Source organism: Lonchura striata, chromosome 15 (genome assembly GCF_050655825.1).
Source record: "Lonchura striata isolate lonStrDom1 chromosome 15, ASM5065582v1, whole genome shotgun sequence".
NCBI lineage: Eukaryota > Metazoa > Chordata > Aves > Passeriformes > Estrildidae > Lonchura > Lonchura striata.
In genome coordinates this window covers 4,657,160-4,670,307 of record NC_140717.1, presented here as the reverse complement: position 1 = coordinate 4,670,307, position 13,148 = coordinate 4,657,160, and the positions used below count along the sequence as shown (strand labels likewise).

At 51.7% G+C, this 13,148-nt stretch overlaps 1 protein-coding gene across 2 annotated transcripts in view; it reads right to left on the bottom strand.

The window, feature by feature from the left end:
- NOS1 (nitric oxide synthase 1) overlaps nt 1–13,148 on the bottom strand; it is a 92,546-nt gene that overhangs the window by 73,426 nt on the left and 5,972 nt on the right. The window lies entirely within an intron of this gene.

The following is a 13,148-nucleotide window of genomic DNA, read 5'->3' as shown; positions in this document are numbered from 1 at the left end:
ATTATGTTATGTTATGTTATGTTATGTTATGTTATGTTATGTTATGTTATGTTATGTTATGTTACGTTATGTTACGTTATGTTACATTATATTATATTATAATTATAATTATATAATACATATAATAATCGAATATATAATAAATACAGAATATATAATATCTATATAATATATACTGTGTTTAAAATGTGGAGCATTTCCCCCTCTGGATACATCCAGAGGGTGATGGCAACTCCACCAAGGGCTGGAATTGCTGCCCAGAAATCCCAGCTGCTTTTGGGGGGATTAAAAGGTGTTTTCCTGCAGGCACGGATAAATGAATTGGTGTTTCATCGTGTTACAGGGCGGGGAGGGACCTGTCTGCCTTCCCTTGCAGTTCTTTTTAAATTCTACAGAACAATGTGAACCCCCTCCCTTCAAAAGTCACACTTCCTCCAGCCGCCAAGCCGAACCAGCCTCCCATCCAAATCCAAATCCCATCCAAATCCAAATCCCATCCAAATCCAAATTGCTCTCATGATCATTTTAAGGATCATTTTAATCAGAGATTCCCAATCCCTGGAGGTGTCCAAGGCCAGACCGGGCAGGGATTGGAGAAATCAGGAGTGACAGAGGAGCAATGCCATGGCTGGCCCTCACAATTAAAAGGCAAATATCCTGAATAGATGTTAGGAGAAGTTTTATCGATTTATATGATGTTTCTGTGAATATAGATTTGTATTGATGTTTTATGTTGCTTTCAGGGGTGGCCTGGGCTGGGGACATTTGGGAGGACGGGATTGTCACGGCCACATCTGAGCCCCAGTCAGGGTTTGGGAAGATCCCCACCCCTGGGCAGAGAAGGATCCATGGGCAGAACCTGGGGGGCTAAAGGGTGAAAAGCCTCCGTTGTGTGGGTGAGCACATGGTGGGGAAATCCTCTGCTCCCGGTGCTGTGATGTTTTCTCCACTCAGCCTTGTGTTGTGTTTTTGATAAGGATTTCCTAAACATTTTCAGTTGTTTAATCGAGCGGCGTTTCTCACCCAGGGAGGGAGGAGGTGAATTGCGGTCCCTCCCATCCCAAACCACTCCGTGAGCCCGTTGCCCTGATTTTTAAAAGTGTTACATTTTCTTTTAGAGTTCTTCTGAAAGTTTTCAACTTCTCACAAAACTTCTTGCGCCCTCTGAGAATGTTTTCGTATTTGAGAGGCAAAGCTCCCACACAGTTTCGTGTATAAATAGAATAGTTTGCACATTTCTCTGGGAGTAGAGAGAAATTATTGATGGGTTTTTGGAGCAGTGTGGTTGGAGAGGTGATAATTCCATCCTCCAATCCACGTCACCTTTGGAATTCTATAGATACTGGATTTTTGAATGAAACTGGGGCTTTTTCTGCTTTGAAATTACCAAATTTTATGTTCTCATTTTGGGTCTGATCCCACACGGGCACCCCCGGATCTCCCTGGTCCCACCACTCGCCCTGGGTCCTGTCCAGTGCTGGGAGGAGGCGCAATCCTGGGAAACCCGCGCCAGGAAAATAGTATTATATTAATTATATTATATTATATTATATTATATTATATATAATAGCATATTCTATTAATTATATTATGGTATATTATATTTAAAATATTAATTAATTTAATTTTATTTTTAAATAATTTCTATTAATTTTTTTTAATTTTCATTTGTTTTTTATTATTTTTTAAATCTTTATTTTCTTTTTTCTTTTAAAAATATTTTATTTTATTTTATTTTATTTTATTTTATTTTATTTTATTTTATTTTATTTTATTTTATTTTATTTTATTTTATTTTATTTTATTTTATTTTATATATTTTTAAAAAAATATTATTATATTTTATTTTATTTTAATTTTTTAAAAACTTATTTTATTTTTTACATTTTATTTTATTCCATTTCATTTTCTTCCATTTTAAAACCTTCATTTCATTTTTAAAATGTGATGTTATTTTCATTTTTTTTAAATTTTACTTTATTTTCTGCTATTTTTAGCAATGCTCTTTTCCCCTCCTCATCCCGGGGAATTTCTGGCAAACTCTGACCCCCCTGGAGCAGCCAGGCAGAGGAGCCCAGGCTGGGCCTGGCAAACCAAGAGCTTCGTTAGCCACAGACAGAACATCAGAGAAAATCAGAGAAAATCAGAGAGAATCAGAGAAAATCAGAGAAAATCAGGGTAAATCAGAGAAAAACAGAGAAAATCAGAGAAAATCAGGGTAAATCAGAGAGAATCAGAGAAAATCAGAGTGAAAAATGCCAGGAGGAAAACAACAAACCCTGAACACGACCGGGACCGAGCAAGGAAAGCGCCGAGACAAAATCTGGATTTCCTCCCGCCCGGAGCATCCCCAAACCCACCCTGCTCCCCGAGGCTGCTCACGATGGGGTGACAAGAGAGAAATTTGGGGACGTGGGGAGAGAGGAACGGGAGGGAGGGAGGGAGAGGCCGGGGCTGAGCGGGCACGGCTGGCACTGGCACTGGGAGAGGCCGGGGCTGAGCGGGCACGGCTGGCACTGGCACTGGGATTGCCCGGAGACGTTTCCCAGCCCCGGGGCCGGAGCAGAGGCACCCGGAGCTGCTGGGCAGAGCCCAGAGGAGGAGCCCAGAGGGCTGGAGCCGGGCTGGGAGAGCTGGGGCAGGGAATTCGGGGCTCCAGGATGGTTTGGATGGATGGAGACAGAGATCTCTGCAGGATGCTCTTGGGATATCAGGTGTATTAGGGATGGAGAAAGGTCCTGCTTGGAGTGTGGCAAGGCCTGAGGGGGTCGGGGAGGGGAGAGGACGCTCCAGGAGAGGGTGGAAGATCCAAGAGAGCATCCAGCCCCTCAGAGCCCCTTCTCAGGGGGCTTCAAGGTGGGCTGGAACAAGACTTGGGCCAATGGGGTCACAGACACCTGATGTTTCAGGGGAGGGTTACAGGTGTGGGATGAACAGTACATTTTGGGGGTTGAGATGGAACAGTCCATTTGACTTTTGGACTTATCTGTAGGTAAGGGTATTGTCCAGCCAGTAGGGAGGATTGTTTTCATCCTGGCTGTACTATTGTGAATAATTATATTTATCCATCCTTCCCAACACTGGGGGTGCTCCCCTGGAGAGGAGAAGCTCCAGGGAGAGCTCAGAGCCCTTCCAGGGCCTAAAGGGGCTCCAGGAGAGCTGGAGAGGGACTGGGGACAAGGGATGGAGGGACAGGAGACAGGGAATGGCTCCCACTGCCAGAAAGCAGGGCTGGATGGGATATTGGGAATTGGGAATTGTTCCTGTGAGGGTCTGAGGCCCTGGCACAGGTGCCCAGAGCAGCTGTGGCTGCCCCTGGATCCCAGGCTGGGTGGGGTTTGGAGCAGCCTGGGATGGTTTGAGGTGTCCCTGCCCATGGGATGGGATTTTAGGGCTGGGTGATCTCTGAGCTGATCCCAGTCCCTGCCAGGGGTTTTCACCCAAACCCCACCCTTTGCCCATTCTCCTCTGCCCTGGCTTCACCCCAGTGCCACAAAGTGTCCCAAAAAGTGTCCCAGGACAGGGTCAGAGGTGGCCCAGCCCAGGATGATGGTCACACATCAGGAGGTGCTGGCTGCTCCCTGCTGCAGCTACGAGTGAGAATAAATCCCCTGGGACACCTCCTGGAGTAATCCCCCTCTCCCACCAGGAAATCCCCCCTCTCCAGAGCCTGTTCTCCCCTCACTGCTCATCCCCCTTCCCTCTCCAGCATCCTCCCTCTCCCTGAAGAAATCTCTCCTGCCTTCTCCAGATTTTGGAGCAATAACATCCCCCCAGAGGTGCTTTTCTTGCTCCCAGGGTGGAGGGATGAGCCACAAGAACCAGAGCTCTCCAAACCTTCCGTGCAGCCCCGAGAGAGGAGCCTGAAGCAGCCTCCCCCCTCCTCTTTTTCTTTCTCTCTCTTTATTTTTCCTCCTCTCCCCGACCTCTTATTCCCAGTGGCCAAGAACATTTAGTCTGGCCGGGAAAAGGAAATCTCATTACAGAATTATGGTTCATTTAGCAGGTCCCACTGGAAGCCCTGCAATAAGCACTGCCTTCCTAACAGGATTAGCCAGTGTCTGAACCTCCCGCTCTCCCTGCAGGCATCTCCCTGCCCAAAAAACCCCAAAACGCCCCAAAAAACCCCAGAAAACCCCAAAGAGCCATGGAAAACCATGACTCAGGTGGATGCAGGGAGGGGAGGATTGAGGGCAGCTGAAGGAGAGTTTGTTGGTGTGAAGGTGGGTGCTGCCAGCAGAGGTTTGAACAGGTTATCCCAGAGTTATTTATCCCAGATTTAGCCCAAAATTATCCCACATTTATCCCAGAGTTATCCAACAGTTATCCCAAAATTATCCCAGATTATCCCAGATTAATTCCAGATTTATCCCAGGTTTATCCCAAAGTTATCACAGATTATTCCAAATTTATCCCAGAGTTATTCCAGAGTTATCCCACAATTATCCCAAAGTTATCCCAGAGTTACCCCAGATTATCCCAGAGTCACCCCAGAGTTATCCCAGATTTATCCCAAAGTTATCCCAGATTTATCCCAAAATTATCCCAGATTATCCCAGATTTATCCCAAAGTAATTCCAGATTTATCTCAGAATTATCCCAGAGTTATCCCACAGTTATCCCAGATTTATCCCAAAATTATCCCAGATTATCCCACAGTTATCCCACAGTCACCCCAGAGTTATTCCAGACTTTTCCCAGAGTTACACCAGAGTTATCTCACATTCATCCCACAGTAATTCCAGATTTATCCCACAGTTATCCCAGATTTACCCCAGATTTATCCCACAGTTATCCCAAACTGATCCCACAGTTATCCCAGATTTATCCCAGACTTATCCCAGCTTCTCCACTTGCAAGTCCCACTTTTCTTTGCTGTCTTGGCCTCTCCCAAGCTGTCCCTTCTCCCCAGTGGCTGGAACTGGAGATTTATATTTACATTATGTATATTTATTTAATGATGATGATGATGATGATATTTGTCATTGCTGGATCATACTCTGTGTGTGCCGAGGCAGATTTGGGGGACCAGCTCTTGTTCAGAAATCTCTTTGGATGCATTTGGGGATATTAATTTGGGAATATTAATGACATTAATGTTGGAAGCACCAGGGATGCCCTGGATCACCCAAGTCCTGCTGGGCTTCCCCTGCTGCTGCTCCCAGAGCAGTGTCCAGGTGCTCCTGGAAGCTGCTGGAGCTTCTCCTGGCATCAGCCTGGGAGTCTGCAGGGTTTTTGTTTGCAAACACCAACACAATTCCCGTGATCTGCTCTTATTATGAAGGTGGGAAAATATAAACCAGAGGAGAAGTCGAAGGAAAAAGGCAGATTTTGTGAGGCCAGCAGAACATCCCAGCCCAGGCTGCAATGTCTCTGCTCTTCCCACCCCTGTCCTCATTTGGGACCTGGAAAAGGGGGTTAAAGAGCAATAAATTGGGTGTAGAGCTCCCAAAACCAGCTCTGCTCTGGGTTTCCTGCTCTGGGTTTCCTTGCTCTGGGTTTCCTTGCTCTGGGTTCCCCTGCTCTCTGCACCTTCTCTCCTCTCTCCCCACAGTTCTCAGCCTGGCTGGATGGGATATTGGGAATTGGGAATTGTTCCCTGGGAGGGTGGGCAGGCCCTGGCACAGGTGCCCAGAGCAGCTGTGGCTGCCCCTGGATCCCTGGCAGTGCCCAAGGCCAGGCTGGACGGGGCTGGGCCAAGCCCAGGAGATCCCCGTGGCTCTCCCCACTCTGGGTCACCCCTGCAGGGGACACGGGCGCTGTCCCCAGCGGGCTGAGGGGACAGGGACGGGCACAGCCAGCTCAGCCCTGGCAGGAGGCAGCAGCAGGAACACGGCAATTGTTTCTCCAGCAGCAGCATCCCCCCAGTGTTCTCTGAGAAGGCTCCAAAGTGTCAGAATCTGAGGAATTGATGATTCCAAGATTGTAGAAAGTCTCTGTCTGTCAGCCCCGCTGCCAAAGCAGAAGCCACAATTGGTCTGTGCTGGTTTCCAGGTTGTTTATTCTGTTGATCTCTCACATGTTCTGCTGCCCTGCCCAGCTCTGTCCTGCAGGGCAGCGTGTGGGGCTCTGCCCTCAGTGGGATGTGACAAACATTAAATACCAGAAACTCCCTGGGCTGCATTTACAAGAACGTGCCAATATCTGTCACCTACGTTGGACAGTGTGTCCCCAGCCTGAACCAACAGAAAAATGCCAACACCACAGTGACACATGGAGGGCATGAAGAAGGAGAAAAAGGACAAGGCACACCCAATTTCCTCCATCTTGTCCCCTTTGGACCCCTCATCTAGAATCCTAAAATTTTACTTTTGCACCCGTGCCACACTTAATTATTAATTATATCAAACACTCAGAGTTTGTAATTCATCCTGTGAGATTGAAAACTCTTTTCCATGGCCAGAGATCACAGCCAGTGTCTCTGGGGGCTCTGTCCAGGGGGTTCCTGACCCCTGCCAGGGTCCCAGGGCAGCTCTGCATTCCCACCCCAAACAGGAGCAGGATTTGCCTGCGTCGCCTCCCCTCAGAGCAGGGAGAGGTTTCATCAAAAGGAATTGGAGTATTCCTATCAAAACAGGAAATTTTTGCACCAAGTTTGCCAGGACTGGGCTCCTGTCACTGCCTTACTCCATCACAACTCTCCTCATCCTCGCTCCTCTGCTCACTGCACCAACTCTGGTGGGAAAAGGGGAATTTTTTCCCCAAGGCCTTTGTCTGTCAGTGCCCCAGGAGAGCCAGGAGCTGCGGGGTCTCTGTCCCTGGGAGTGGCTCACAGGGACCCTCCCCACATCCCCACCCTTTTAGCCAAAAGCACTCCCCACCGGGCCCTGGAGGAGCCCACGCTGTCAGCTTAGGAAATAATTAATGCACACGTTAATTAAAAACTCCCACTGCGTTCAAGGATTGCGGCTGACTGCAAAAAAATGATCTGAGCAAGATCTGGTCCCCCAAACCTGCTTTGACACACACAGAGTATGATCTCGCAGCAACAAATATTAACATCATTATCATTATCATTATCATTATTATTAAATAAATATTCATAATTAATAATTAATTCAATAAAGAATAAATAATTAAATAATTACGCATGATGTTTTAGTATAATAATATAAGAATATAAATATAAGAATATAAATATAAGAATAAATATATACAGATATAAAACCAGAAAATTATAAAAAGATAAAAAATAAAAAATATGAAAAATTTAAAAATATATAATATAAATCTAATAATATAAATCTAATAATATGTATAATAATCTAATAATACGTAATAAATATGTATAATAATATGTAATAATAAATCTAATAATATGTATATAATAAATAACTATATACTATAAATCAAGGGCGGTCATACTTTTGGGGTGGGTAACTCCGGGGTGGAGGGAGGTGTTAATTACAATCAGAACGGAATTCACCCCTCGGGTGAGAGCTGCCCTGAGCTTTATCAGCTCCAAGCTGCCGCGGCATTCCCCTCCCTGCAGGGATTCAGAGCCCGGCCCGGTGTCCCCACGCTGTCCCCGCTCAGGAATCCTTCAGGCTGTGCTTGTGGAAATTCGGGCGCGCCGACCCCATCCCACCCAGCGAGCAGCAGCTCCCTTTCCCCCTGGAGCTGCTGCGCCGTCCGAACTTCTGCTGAAATGTGAATTTCTTGCCCGTTTTTCCCCGCTTTGCCCGGCCCCGGAGCTGCGGAGCCCCGAGCTCGGCGCTTGTGCCGCCCTTGATGCGGGAGGAGCCGGGGGCGGCCGCGGCATCACCGCAGCACAGAAAAGGCCGGGCTGGGTGGGTTTTGTCAGCGACGAGCCCGGCAGCCCCAGCAGAGCCCTGCAGCCCTAAGGAGGCTTTTGGCAGGGGTTAAATGTTAAATGCGGCTGCGGGAGGGTCGGTGCCCAGCGCGGGGTGCCAGGGACCTCCCCGGGACGGATCTCGGGCTTTGGCATCTCCATCCCTGGGGGGGAAATTGTGGCAAGAGAGGAGGGAGGGAGGCTGCAGAGAGCCGGGAAAGTTTCGCTCGCAGACATCCCGGAATTCAGTTTGCATCTCCCGAAGGCAGGAGCAGAGGGCAAAAGGCGTTTCTGGAGCCACTGGGGGCACGGGGTGGCATTGTCCTGCCAGGAGGGCAAAGCTGCTCCAGCCCCTCCAGCACAGCTGATCCTCTGTGGGGAGGGGAGCTGAGCCCTGTCCAGCAGCGAGGATGGGCAGGGAAGGGGCAGCCCGAGGCCTGCGCAGCTCCAGGACGAGGATCTCATCCCTCAGGACAGGAATCCCTGCTGTACCCCTCACCCTGCCTTTGGGAGGGGTTTATCCCCTTTTCCCTGAGCTGGCACAGAGCTGTGAGTGCCCTGCCTGCCCCGAGCACCGCTCCCAGCCCTGCTCCGGGCAGGAATGTCACTGGGAGAACTGGGAATGAACAAATCCTTTTAGCAGGGCACAGCAACGCACAGGGGAGAGCGGGTCCTGACACCCAAAGTGTCCCTGCAGCTTCCCCGCCAGCCTTTTCCCCTTTCCCTCTCTCCCTGTTTGTTTGTTTGGCCATCCAAGCTTCCAGCAGCAGCAACGGGGTCTGGCAACCCAAAACTTCCCCTGGGGAAGAAGTTCTGGCATCCAGCAGCCGAGTCAGGAGACTCTGGAAAGTTGCTCCGAGCCTGTCTCATCTCAGGGCTTGACATATCACTGCTGTCCATTTGCCTTCCCAAGGAAATCTGATTTGTTCCAAAGTTTATAGTTTCAGTGACCTAATCCCAGCATAGTTGTTCCTGTTTCCCTTTCATTTACTGCTGCAGCTTGTATTAATTGATGGATTGCAGAGGGTTTGAGCCAAGCTAATTGTTTTAGGAATAGAAAAAAAAGGAGAAAGAAAGGAGATGTGAGGTCCCTTAGTGGATTACGGAGAGGTTCGGAGGGAGAAGCGGCAGGCACCGGGGAAAAGCTCCAAACAGGAGCAGGGGGGAGGCTCCCCGGGCTCGTGCTCCTGCAGCCAGAAATAACTTCCCTGGGATGAGCCCGGAGTGCAGAGCAGGGCTGGGATGGCTCCTGGCCTTCACCCTCTGGCTCTGAGGAGCTGCTCCTGTGCCTGGGTGATGCTGGGGAGCTCCCGAGCCCAGGGAGAAGGGAAATGTCAGCAGCCAGAATCCAGCAGGGATGATGCAGGGGAGCCCAGGCTGCTCTGAGGAGGGATGGAGCAGATCCTGCTGGAAGGATCCCAGCTGTGCTGGGTGTGCCAGTCGCTGGGAGCTGCCAGCGGGGATTTAGCAGGTGTAAATCGTGGCCGGTGGCCCTGATCTCATCCCAGCAGAGGGGATGGGCTCTGCGGATCAGGAACAGCAGTTCAGGCTGTGAGACCTCACTTTGGCAAGGCCTTTGACAGTCCTGTGCTATCAGAGAATGGAATCATGGAATGGTTTGGGTTGGGAAGGACTTTAGAGCTCATCCCATTCCTGCCCAGCCATGGGCAGGGACACTTTCCACCATCCCAGGCTGCTCCAAGCCCTGTCCAGCCTGGCCTTGGGCATCCCAGGGATGGAGCAGCCACGCCTCACCACCCTCATCCTAAAAAACACCTTCCTTGTATCTCAGCCAGACCAACCCCGTCCCAGTTTAAAACTGGGAGTTATGAGCTGGATCCAGTCCCGTGGAATCCTGAGGCAAGGGAGGATTTGGGATCTCCTCTGCCCTTCCTCATTTCCTTGTCCCCATCCCTTCCACCCCTCCTCCATGTCCCCCAGGAGAGCCAAAGCAGAAACAAAACCAGGACCTCTTTTAGCAGAGAATCCTTTAGGGGATGGGGGTGCAAGGAGGGGACACCCCCAAAGGAAATCCCAGCTCCCTGGATACCCCCAAAGGAAATCCCAGCTCCCTGGATACCCCCAAAAGAAATCCCATCTCCCAGGGGCCCCCAAAGGAAATCCCAGCTCCCAGGAGGAAATCCCATCTCCCAGGGGCCCCCAAAGGAAATCCCAGCTCCCAGGAGGAAATCCCAGCTCCCAGGGGCCCCCAAAGGAAATCCCAGCTCCCAGGAGCCCCAACACCCTCTGAACCACAGCAGCACCGAAGTATGGAAGTTTTCCATGCCAGGAACACTGTCCTTGTTGTTTCCCCGGCCAAACCCCCCTTCCCATACATCAGCCCAGGCTCTTCCAGCACGGCTCTCGCAGAGAGGTTGATTTATTCACGAGCAACACAGGGAGTTTCCAGATTCACACTAATTGCTCTCCCAAATTACTTAATAGTTGAAATTGCAGTCCTCTCTTTGGAAATCATCTCAGACAGCTCAATAAAAAACTATCAGCGGAGAGACAACTGCAAATTGATAAAGTCTTTGAGACGAGGGTAATATCATTGTTGTCTGGCAAATTTATTCGTCTGAAACCCAAACGAGGAGGATGAACAGCCTCGCTCGGTGAGGAGGACCCCGCCCGCTACCGAACTGCTCAATTTTCTCTTCCAGAGCGGCTCTGATTGCTCGGAGAGAGGAGAGGCAGCGCTGCTGAAACCAGGCGGGCACTGCAACGCCTGCGAACAAATCGCTCCGACCTTCCCCTCGCCGAGGAGAAACAGAATTTAAAAGAAAGATAATCATAATTATAATAATAATAACAACAAGACGAGTGCCTGTGCCGGTTCTGGCGGGAGGCTGGGGCTGCTGCTCCCCTCGGGGATGTGGATTTGGGAGCTGGCTGGTGGCCACCGAGCTCCCGCGGGCTTGGAATTGTCACCCAGGAGGGAAGGGGAAAACTTGTCTCGTTTTGGCCGCTTCCCAATTTCCCGGCCGCTCCGGGGGCGGGAGGAGCCGGGAGGGAGGGAGGGAGGGCAGGGGGCAAGGGGAGAGGCGGAGGTGTGGGGGGCTCCTGGGGGGCACGGCCCCGCCGAGGGGGCTTCGAGGGGCAGGAACAAGCGAGCGGGAGCCCAGGAAGGGCCAGGAGGGTTTTGGGGGGAATGCAGAGCACGACGGGCACGCTGGGAGCATCTCCTCTGCCGTGCAAGATTTTGGGGTTCTCCCATTTTGGAAGCATCTCCTCTGCCGTGCAAGATTTTGGGGTTCTCCCATTTTGGGAGCATCTCCTCTGCCGTGCAGGGTTTTGGGGGGGACCATCTCCTCTGCCTTGCAGGGTTTTGGGGCTGCCCTATTTTGGGAGCATCTCCTCTGCCATGCAAAGTTTTGGGGTTCTCCCATTTTGGAAGCATCTCCTCTGCCGTGCAAGATTTTGGGATTCTCCCATTTTGGAAGCATCTCCTCTGCCGTGCAAGATTTTGGGGTTCTCCCATTTTGGGAGCATCTCCTCTGCCGTGCAGGGTTTTGGGGGGGACCATCTCCTCTGCCTTGCAGGGTTTTGGGGCTGCCCTATTTTGGGAGCATCTCCTCTGCCATGCAAAGTTTTGGGGTTCTCCCATTTTGGGAGCATCTCCTCTGCCATGTAGGGTTTTGGGGCTGCCACATTTTGGGAGCATCTCTGCTGTGCAAAATGTTGGGGTTCTCCCATTTTGGGAGCATCTCCTCTGCCATGCAAAGTTTTGGGGTTCTCCCATTTTGGGAGCATCTCCCCTGCCGCGTGATTTTGGGGCAGTCTGGCGTCAGGAAGGACCTCAGGCTCCCCAGGCTCCCCCTTTCTTCTGGTTTTAAATCCATTTCTGCGAGGTTTGGCAGGAGGGGGTGGGGAACAGGGTCGCCGTCACCACTGACTGACGGGCAGCGCTTCAGACCCACAAACTTCCCCTCCATCACCCCAGGAACAGCCACCAGGAACTCCTCGGCGGGTTGGGCACGGGGCTCAAACGCAAAATACTCAACCGAGAGACCCCAAAGCCAGCGCGGTTTTTCCCCAGAGAGCAGCGTGGCAGCGAGGGGGTTACGAGGAGCCGCTGCCCAGCACGGTGCCAGGAGCCGCAGGGCTCCGGGAGCCAGCCCGGCCGATGGCTGCCATCTGCTCCTGGCACCTCGTGTCGCTGCCGGAGCCCGGCAGTGCCCGGAGAACAATCCCAAACCATCCCAAACAATCCCAAATCCCAGGCAGCCCCAGAGCTGCCCCAGCCCCGCGATGCCTCGGGACAGGGAGCTCGGGGGTGCCACAGCAGCCGCCACACGCCGGGAGGGGACACAGTGCCACGGCAGTGCCACCTCCAAGCTGCTGGAGCCCTCTGGGCTGCTGGAAGAGCTGCGGGAGCTTCACCGCCAGGGCCGTGGCCCCCTGTCCTTTGCGGGGCACAGGGAGGCGGTGGGGTACCCCTGAAGCTTTCCCTCGCTTCTGGCACCCAAGGGTGCCCCAAGAGCAGCAATTCCTGCAGGAAGGCCAGCGCCGGGCGGTGCCCGCGTGTCCCCAGGAGCTGCGGGAGGGCTGGGGTGGCAGTGCCACCTCAAAGGGCATTCGCGGCGACCCGCGATGCCACCGGAGGCGCGGGGAAGAGCAGCTCGGAGATCATCCCCATCCTCCGGGGAGGCGCCCCGGGAGCCGGCTTGGCAGACGGGCAATAAAAGCGGGGCACGGGCGGGCGGCGGGCACGGCCCCGGCTGCCGCGGCCGGGTGACCTCGGAGCCGCGGGGGACAGCGGCCGCGTTTCCTGACCCACATCCCAACCCCCCTGGGGGCTGGGGAAAGAAAAACCCTTCAAAATAAATAAATAAAGAAAGAAATCTCATTCATCATTCAGCCTCTGTTTGTTTTCTGCACTCCGCTAAGCTCAAACAAGCAAAACAGATTAGCTGGGCTCATTTGTTTCCTACTTAATTACACCTCTTCGGTGCTGATGTAATATTTCAAGATTTGGGTTGCTAAGGCTGTAAATCCACCTGCCCCCCTCCCACACCCACCTTGGCTTTTCATTCCCGTCATGAAAAAGCCCAGATGGAGACTTTTTTCCGAAAAAATTCCTCTAATTATTGAGGAATTCAAGGCTCTGAATGCAGAAGCTGCCAGCGAGCGCTCAGGTTGTCAGAAGCAGATGGACGCCAGCTCCAGCTTTTGATCACAGGCTCGGAACCCCTCCCCAAAAAAACAGGGAGAAGGGGGGGAAGGACCCCGCATCTGCAGCAGCACACGGCCGCGGATAACTTTAGTCATTCCCTCCCTCTCCAGGGTTGCTTTGGCATCAATAGGACTTCCCAGGAAGCCGGAGCAGCTGCGGTGCCGACGCAGTTCGCAGGAT